Below are 10,746 nucleotides of genomic sequence, written 5' to 3' on the forward strand. Positions count from 1 at the left end.
GACACACATACTGCTTGCAGAGACAGACATGGTAGATTATATGTAACATCCTGGTCATGTGCCTAAGATCACACTGTGAGTCAAGCTTGATTTCAAATGGATCTGGGTGAATAACATGCTTAGTTGATGTCTTTAAAAATATGGAACTACATGTTTTCTAAAGACATGGTACATAACATGTAACACCCTGGTCATGTGCCTAAGATCACACTGATGGGTGAATCAAGCTTCACTCACAGTGTGATCTTAGGCACATGACCAGGATGTTACATGTAATGAGAAATTAATGTTATGTCTTGCTTATATATAGGTGGCCTGTTTTTGGCCCGTAGAGACAGTGAAATAATATGAGCAGAAACACAAATACTGCTTGCAGAGACAGACATGGTAGATTATATGTAACATCCTGGTCATGTGCCTAAGATCACACTGTGAGTCAAGCTTGATTTGAAAGGGATCTGGGTGAATAATATGCTTAGTTGATGTCTTTAAAAATATGGAAGGTCATGTTTTTTAAAGACATGGTAGATTACATGTAACATCCTGGTCATGTGCCTAAGACCACACTGATGGGTGAATCAAGCTTCACTCACAGTGTGATCTAAGGCACATGACCAGGATGTTGGATGTAATGAGAAATTAATGTTATGTCTTGCTTATATATAGGTGGCCTGTTTTTGGCCTGTAGAGACAGTGAAATAATATGAGCAGAAGAACACATACTGCTTGCAGAGACAGACATGGTAGATTATATGTAACATTCTGGTCATGTGCCTAAGATCACACTGTGAGTCAAGCTTGATTTTAAATGGATCTGGGTGAATAACATGCTTAGTTGATGTCTTTAAAAATATGGAACTACATGTTTTCTAAAGACATGGTACATAACATATAACATCCTGGTCATGTGTCAAAGATCGCACTGATGGGTGAATCAAGCTTCACTCACAGTGTGATCTTAGGCACATGACCAGGATGTTACATGTAATAAGAAATTAATGTCATGTCTTGCTTATATATAGGTGGCCTGTTTGTGGCCTGTAGAGACAGTGAAATAATATGAGCAGAAACACACATACTGGTTGTAGAGGCAGACATGGTAGATTATATGTAACATCCTGGTCATGTGCCTAAGATCACACTGTGAGACAAGCTTGATTTAAAATGGATCTGGGTGAATAATATGCTTAGTTGATGTCTTTAAAAATATGGAAGTACATGTTTTTTAAAGACATGGTAGATTACATGTAATATCCTGGACGTTGTGCCTAAGATCACACTGATGGGTGAATCAAGCTTCACTCACAGTGTGATCTTAGGCACATAACCAGGATGTTACATGTAATGAGAAATTAATGTTATGTCTTGCTTATATATAGGTGGCCTGTTCTTGGCCTGTAGAGACAGTGAAATAATATGAGCAGAAACACACATACTGCTTGCAGAGACAGACATGGTAGATTATATGTAATATCCTGGTCACGTGCCTAAGGTCACACTGTGAGTCAAGTTTGATTTTAAATGGATCTGTGTGAACAATGTGATTAGTTGATGTCTTTAAAAATATGGAAGTACATGTTTTTTAGAGACATGGTTGATTACATGCAACATCCAGATCATGTGCCTAAGATCACACTGTGAGTGAAGCTTGATTTTTAATGGATCTGGGTGAATAACATGCTCAGTTGATGTCTTTAAAATATGAAAGTATATGTTTTTTTTAAAGACATGGTAGATTACCTGTAACATCCTGGTCATCTGCCTAAGATTACACTGATGGATGAAACAAGCTTCACTCGCAGTGTGATATTATGCACATGACCAGGATGTTACATGTAATGAGAAATTAATGTTATGTATTGGTTATTTATATGTGGCCTGTTTTTGGCCTGTAGAGACAGTGAAATAATATGAGCAGAAACACACATACTGCTTGCAGAGACAGACATGGTAGATTATATGTAACATCCTGGTCATGTGCCTAAGATCACACTGTGAGTCAAGCTTGATTTGAAAGGGATCTGGGTGAATAATATGCTTAGTTGATGTCTTTAAAAATATGGAAGTTCATGTTTTTAAAGACATGGTAGATTACATGTAACATCCTAGTCATGTGCCTAAGATCACACCGTGAGTCAAGCTTGATTTTAAATGGATCTGGGTGAATAATATGCTTAGTTGATGTCTTTAAAAATATGGAAGTACATGTTTTTTAAAGACATGGTAGATTACATGTAATATCCTGGTCGTTGTGCCTAAGATCACACTGATGGGTGAATCAAGCTTCACTCACAGTGTGATCTTAGGCACATGACCAGGATGTTACATGTAATGAGAACTTAATGTTATGTCTTTCTTATATATAGGTGGCCTGTTTTTGGCCTGTAGAGACAGTGAAATAATATGAGCAGAAGAACACATACTGCTTGCAGAGACAGACATGGTAGATTATATGTAACATTCTGGTCATGTGCCTAAGATCACACTGTGAGTCAAGCTTGATTTTAAATGGATCTGGGTGAATAACATGCTTAGTTGATGTCTTTAAAAATATGGAACTACATGTTTTCTAAAGACATGGTACATAACATATAACATCCTGGTCATGTGTCAAAGATCGCACTGATGGGTGAATCAAGCTTCACTCACAGTGTGATCTCAGGCACATGACCAGGATGTTACATGTAATAAGAAATTAATGTCATGTCTTGCTTATATATAGGTGGCCTGTTTGTGGCTTGTAGAGACAGTGAAATAATATGAGCAGAAACACACATACTGGTTGTAGAGGCAGACATGGTAGTTTATATGTAACATCCTGGTCATGTGCCTAAGATCACACTGTGAGTCAGGCTTGATTTTAAATGGATCTGGGTGAATAATATGCTTAGTTGATGTCTTTAAAAATATGGAAGTACATGTTTTTTAAAGACATGGTAGATTACATGTAATATCCTGGACGTTGTGCCTAAGATCACACTGATGGGTGAATCAAGCTTCACTCACAGTGTGATCTTAGTCACATAACCAGGATGTTACATGTAATGAGAAATTAATGTTATGTCTTGCTTATATATAGGTGGCCTGTTCTTGGCCTGTAGAGACAGTGAAATAATATGAGCAGAAACACACATACTGCTTGCAGAGACAGACATGGTAGATTATATGTAATATCCTGGTCACGTGCCTAAGGTCACACTGTGAGTCAAGTTTGATTTTAAATGGATCTGGGTGAACAATGTGATTAGTTGATGTCTTTAAAAATATGGAAGTACATGTTTTTTAGAGACATGGTTGATTACATGCAACATCCAGATCATGTGCCTAAGATCACACTGTGAGTGAAGCTTGATTTTTAATGGATCTGGGTGAATAACATGCTCAGTTGATGTCTTTAAAATATGAAAGTATATTTTTTTTAAAGACATGGTAGATTACCTGTAACATCCTGGTCATCTGCCTAAGATTACACTGATGGATGAATCAAGCTTCACTCGCAGTGTGATATTATGCACATGACCAGGATGTTACATTTAATGAGAAATTAATGTTATGTCTTGCTTATATATAGGTGGCTTGTTTTTGGCCTGTAGAGACAGTTTAATATTATGAGCAGAGACACACATACTGCTTGCAGAGACAGACATGGTGGATTATTTGTAACATCCTGGTCATATGCCTAAGATCACAATGTGAGTCAAGCTTGATTTTAAATGGATCTGGGTGAATAATATGCTTAGTTGATGTCTTTAAAAATATGGAAGTACATTGTTTTTAAAGACATGGTAGATTACATGTAACATCCTGGTCATGTGCCTAAGATCACACTGATGGGTGAATCAAGCTTCACTCACAGTGTGATCTAAGGCACATGACCAGGATGTTGCATGTAATGAGAAATTAATGTTATGTCTTGCTTATATATAGGTGGCCTGTTTTTGGCCTGTAGAGACAGTGAAATAATATGAGCAGAAACACACATACTGCTTGCAGAGACAGACATGGTAGATTATATGTAACATCCTGGTCATGTGCCTAAGATCACACTGTGAGTCAAGCTTGATTTTTAATGGATCTGGGTGAATAACATGCTTAGTTGATGTCTTTAAAAATATGCAACTACATGTTTTCTAAAGACATGGTACATAACATGTAACATCCTGGTCATGTGCCTAAGATCACACTGATGGGTGAATCAAGCTTCACTCACAGTGTGATCTTAGGCACATGACCAGGATGTTACATGTAATGAGAAATTAATGTTATGTCTCGCTTATATATAGGTGGCCTGTTTTTGGCCTGTAGAGACAGTGAAATAATATGAGCAGAAACACACATACTGCTTGCAGAGACAGACATGGTAGATTATATGTAACATCCTGGTCATGTGTCGAAGATCACACTGTGAGTCAAGCTTGATTTTAAATGGATCTGGGTGCCCGGGTTGCGCTCCTACGTGCCACGAGCGGTACCAAACCTGAAAATATTTTTGGCAGCCTACGCAGCACCCCTTCACACTTTCCTACTCCCTGCTGACGAGAGGCAACAACCTCGAAACACCGGTGTCCAGGGATGGCCAACGCGACTGATTTTTCTTCGAGACCCAGGCAGAGGCGCACCCGCTGATGCTGACTACAAGGACCACAACGCACTGGGGCTACACGCTGGTAGGATAAGTAGTGAGCGACCCACTGGACTTACTTGTACATTCAGGCTCCCTTGGGCCGGTGGGGCTGACGAGCCCGGGTTGCGCTCCTACGTGCCACGAGCGGTACCAAACCTGAAAATATTTTTGGCAGCCTACGCAGCACCCCTTCACACTTTCCTACTCCCTGCTGACGAGAGGCAACAACCTCGAAACACCGGTGTCCAGGGATGGCCAACGCGACTGATTTTTCTTCGAGACCCAGGCAGAGGCGCACCCGCTGATGCTGACTACAAGGACCACAACGCACTGGGGCTACACGCTGGTAGGATAAGTAGTGAGCGACCCACTGGACTTACTTGTACATTCAGGCTCCCTTGGGCCGGTGGGGCTGACGAGCCCGGGTTGCGCTCCTACGTGCCACGAGCGGTACCAAACCTGAAAATATTTTTGGCAGCCTACGCAGCACCCCTTCACACTTTCCTACTCCCTGCTGACGAGAGGCAACAACCTCGAAACACCGGTGTCCAGGGATGGCCAACGCGACTGATTTTTCTTCGAGACCCAGGCAGAGGCGCACCCGCTGATGCTGACTACAAGGACCACAACGCACTGGGGCTACACGCTGGTAGGATAAGTAGTGAGCGACCCACTGGACTTACTTGTACATTCAGGCTCCCTTGGGCCGGTGGGGCTGACGAGCCCGGGTTGCGCTCCTACGTGCCACGAGCGGTACCAAACCTGAAAATATTTTTGGCAGCCTACGCAGCACCCCTTCACACTTTCCTACTCCCTGCTGACGAGAGGCAACAACCTCGAAACACCGGTGTCCAGGGATGGCCAACGCGACTGATTTTTCTTCGAGACCCAGGCAGAGGCGCACCCGCTGATGCTGACTACAAGGACCACAACGCACTGGGGCTACACGCTGGTAGGATAAGTAGTGAGCGACCCACTGGACTTACTTGTACATTCAGGCTCCCTTGGGCCGGTGGGGCTGACGAGCCCGGGTTGCGCTCCTACGTGCCACGAGCGGTACCAAACCTGAAAATATTTTTGGCAGCCTACGCAGCACCCCTTCACACTTTCCTACTCCCTGCTGACGAGAGGCAACAACCTCGAAACACCGGTGTCCAGGGATGGCCAACGCGACTGATTTTTCTTCGAGACCCAGGCAGAGGCGCACCCGCTGATGCTGACTACAAGGACCACAACGCACTGGGGCTACACGCTGGTAGGATAAGTAGTGAGCGACCCACTGGACTTACTTGTACATTCAGGCTCCCTTGGGCCGGTGGGGCTGACGAGCCCGGGTTGCGCTCCTACGTGCCACGAGCGGTACCAAACCTGAAAATATTTTTGGCAGCCTACGCAGCACCCCTTCACACTTTCCTACTCCCTGCTGACGAGAGGCAACAACCTCGAAACACCGGTGTCCAGGGATGGCCAACGCGACTGATTTTTCTTCGAGACCCAGGCAGAGGCGCACCCGCTGATGCTGACTACAAGGACCACAACGCACTGGGGCTACACGCTGGTAGGATAAGTAGTGAGCGACCCACTGGACTTACTTGTACATTCAGGCTCCCTTGGGCCGGTGGGGCTGACGAGCCCGGGTTGCGCTCCTACGTGCCACGAGCGGTACCAAACCTGAAAATATTTTTGGCAGCCTACGCAGCACCCCTTCACACTTTCCTACTCCCTGCTGACGAGAGGCAACAACCTCGAAACACCGGTGTCCAGGGATGGCCAACGCGACTGATTTTTCTTCGAGACCCAGGCAGAGGCGCACCCGCTGATGCTGACTACAAGGACCACAACGCACTGGGGCTACACGCTGGTAGGATAAGTAGTGAGCGACCCACTGGACTTACTTGTACATTCAGGCTCCCTTGGGCCGGTGGGGCTGACGAGCCCGGGTTGCGCTCCTACGTGCCACGAGCGGTACCAAACCTGAAAATATTTTTGGCAGCCTACGCAGCACCCCTTCACACTTTCCTACTCCCTGCTGACGAGAGGCAACAACCTCGAAACACCGGTGTCCAGGGATGGCCAACGCGACTGATTTTTCTTCGAGACCCAGGCAGAGGCGCACCCGCTGATGCTGACTACAAGGACCACAACGCACTGGGGCTACACGCTGGTAGGATAAGTAGTGAGCGACCCACTGGACTTACTTGTACATTCAGGCTCCCTTGGGCCGGTGGGGCTGACGAGCCCGGGTTGCGCTCCTACGTGCCACGAGCGGTACCAAACCTGAAAATATTTTTGGCAGCCTACGCAGCACCCCTTCACACTTTCCTACTCCCTGCTGACGAGAGGCAACAACCTCGAAACACCGGTGTCCAGGGATGGCCAACGCGACTGATTTTTCTTCGAGACCCAGGCAGAGGCGCACCCGCTGATGCTGACTACAAGGACCACAACGCACTGGGGCTACACGCTGGTAGGATAAGTAGTGAGCGACCCACTGGACTTACTTGTACATTCAGGCTCCCTTGGGCCGGTGGGGCTGACGAGCCCGGGTTGCGCTCCTACGTGCCACGAGCGGTACCAAACCTGAAAATATTTTTGGCAGCCTACGCAGCACCCCTTCACACTTTCCTACTCCCTGCTGACGAGAGGCAACAACCTCGAAACACCGGTGTCCAGGGATGGCCAACGCGACTGATTTTTCTTCGAGACCCAGGCAGAGGCGCACCCGCTGATGCTGACTACAAGGACCACAACGCACTGGGGCTACACGCTGGTAGGATAAGTAGTGAGCGACCCACTGGACTTACTTGTACATTCAGGCTCCCTTGGGCCGGTGGGGCTGACGAGCCCGGGTTGCGCTCCTACGTGCCACGAGCGGTACCAAACCTGAAAATATTTTTGGCAGCCTACGCAGCACCCCTTCACACTTTCCTACTCCCTGCTGACGAGAGGCAACAACCTCGAAACACCGGTGTCCAGGGATGGCCAACGCGACTGATTTTTCTTCGAGACCCAGGCAGAGGCGCACCCGCTGATGCTGACTACAAGGACCACAACGCACTGGGGCTACACGCTGGTAGGATAAGTAGTGAGCGACCCACTGGACTTACTTGTACATTCAGGCTCCCTTGGGCCGGTGGGGCTGACGAGCCCGGGTTGCGCTCCTACGTGCCACGAGCGGTACCAAACCTGAAAATATTTTTGGCAGCCTACGCAGCACCCCTTCACACTTTCCTACTCCCTGCTGACGAGAGGCAACAACCTCGAAACACCGGTGTCCAGGGATGGCCAACGCGACTGATTTTTCTTCGAGACCCAGGCAGAGGCGCACCCGCTGATGCTGACTACAAGGACCACAACGCACTGGGGCTACACGCTGGTAGGATAAGTAGTGAGCGACCCACTGGACTTACTTGTACATTCAGGCTCCCTTGGGCCGGTGGGGCTGACGAGCCCGGGTTGCGCTCCTACGTGCCACGAGCGGTACCAAACCTGAAAATATTTTTGGCAGCCTACGCAGCACCCCTTCACACTTTCCTACTCCCTGCTGACGAGAGGCAACAACCTCGAAACACCGGTGTCCAGGGATGGCCAACGCGACTGATTTTTCTTCGAGACCCAGGCAGAGGCGCACCCGCTGATGCTGACTACAAGGACCACAACGCACTGGGGCTACACGCTGGTAGGATAAGTAGTGAGCGACCCACTGGACTTACTTATGTGCCTAAGATCACACTGTAAGTCAAGCTTGATTTTAAATGGATCTGGGTGAATAATATGCTTAGTTGATGTCTTTAAAAATATGGAAGTACATGTTTTTAAAGACATGGTAGATTACATGTAACATCCTGCTCATGTGCCTAAGATCACACTGTGAGTCAAGCTTGATTTTAAATGGATCTGGGTGAATAATATGCTTAGTTGATGTCTTTAAAAATATGGAAGTTCATGTTTTTAAAGACATGGTAGATTACATGTAACATCCTGGTCATGTGCCTAAGATCACACCGTGAGTCAAGCTTGATTTTAAATGGATCTGGGTGAATAATATGCTTAGTTGATGTCTTTAAAAATATGGAAGTACATGTTTTTTAAAGACATGGTAGTCTATATGTAACATCCTGGTCATGTGCCTAAGATCACAATGTGAGTCAAGCTTGATTTTAAATGGATCTGGGTGAATAATATGCTTAGTTGATGTCTTTAAAAATATGGAAGTACGTTTTTTTTAAAGACATGGTAGATTACATGTAACATCCTGCTCATGTGCCTAAGATCACACTGATGGGTCAATCAAGCTTCACTCACAGTGTGATCTAAGGCACATGACCAGGATGTTGCATGTAATGAGAAATTAATGTTATGTCTTGGTTATATATAGGTGGCCTGTTTTTGGCCTGTAGAGACAGTGAAATAATATGAGCAGAAACACACATACTGCTTGCAGAGACAGACATGGTAGATTATATGTAACATCCTGGTCATGTGCCTAAGATCACACTGTGAGTCAAGCTTGATTTGAAAGGGATCTGGGTGAATAATATGCTTAGTTGATGTCTTTAAAAATATGGAAGTTCATGTTTTTAAAGACATGGTAGATTACATGTAACATCCTGGTCATGTGCCTAAGATCACACCGTGAGTCAAGCTTGATTTTAAATGGATCTGGGTGAATAATATGCTTAGTTGATGTCTTTAAAAATATGGAAGTACATGTTTTTTAAAGACATGGTAGATTACATGTAATATCCTGGTCGTTGTGCCTAAGATCACACTGATGGGTGAATCAAGCTTCACTCACAGTGTGATCTTAGGCACATGACCAGGATGTTACATGTAATGAGAACTTAATGTTATGTCTTTCTTATATATAGGTGGCCTGTTTTTGGCCTGTAGAGACAGTGAAATAATATGAGCAGAAGAACACATACTGCTTGCAGAGACAGACATGGTAGATTATATGTAACATTCTGGTCATGTGCCTAAGATCACACTGTGAGTCAAGCTTGATTTTAAATGGATCTGGGTGAATAACATGCTTAGTTGATGTCTTTAAAAATATGGAACTACATGTTTTCTAAAGACATGGTACATAACATATAACATCCTGGTCATGTGTCAAAGATCGCACTGATGGGTGAATCAAGCTTCACTCACAGTGTGATCTTAGGCACATGACCAGGATGTTACATGTAATAAGAAATTAATGTCATGTCTTGCTTATATATAGGTGGCCTGTTTGTGGCCTGTAGAGACAGTGAAATAATATGAGCAGAAACACACATACTGGTTGTAGAGGCAGACATGGTAGTTTATATGTAACATCCTGGTCATGTGCCTAAGATCACACTGTGAGTCAGGCTTGATTTTAAATGGATCTGGGTGAATAATATGCTTAGTTGATGTCTTTAAAAATATGGAAGTACATGTTTTTTAAAGACATGGTAGATTACATGTAATATCCTGGACGTTGTGCCTAAGATCACACTGATGGGTGAATCAAGCTTCACTCACAGTGTGATCTTAGGCACATAACCAGGATGTTACATGTAATGAGAAATTAATGTTATGTCTTGCTTATATATAGGTGGCCTGTTCTTGGCCTGTAGAGACAGTGAAATAATATGAGCAGAAACACACATACTGCTTGCAGAGACAGACATGGTAGATTATATGTAATATCCTGGTCACGTGCCTAAGGTCACACTGTGAGTCAAGTTTGATTTTAAATGGATCTGGGTGAACAATGTGATTAGTTGATGTCTTTAAAAATATGGAAGTACATGTTTTTTAGAGACATGGTTGATTACATGCAACATCCAGATCATGTGCCTAAGATCACACTGTGAGTGAAGCTTGATTTTTAATGGATCTGGGTGAATAACATGCTCAGTTGATGTCTTTAAAATATGAAAGTATATTTTTTTTAAAGACATGGTAGATTACCTGTAACATCCTGGTCATCTGCCTAAGATTACACTGATGGATGAATCAAGCTTCACTCGCAGTGTGATATTATGCACATGACCAGGATGTTACATGTAATGAGAAATTAATGTTATGTCTTGCTTATATATAGGTGGCCTGTTTTTGGCCTGTAGAGACAGTTTAATATTATGAGCAGA

This window comes from Lissotriton helveticus, chromosome 2_1 (assembly GCF_964261635.1).
Source record: "Lissotriton helveticus chromosome 2_1, aLisHel1.1, whole genome shotgun sequence".
Classification (NCBI taxonomy): domain Eukaryota; kingdom Metazoa; phylum Chordata; class Amphibia; order Caudata; family Salamandridae; genus Lissotriton; species Lissotriton helveticus.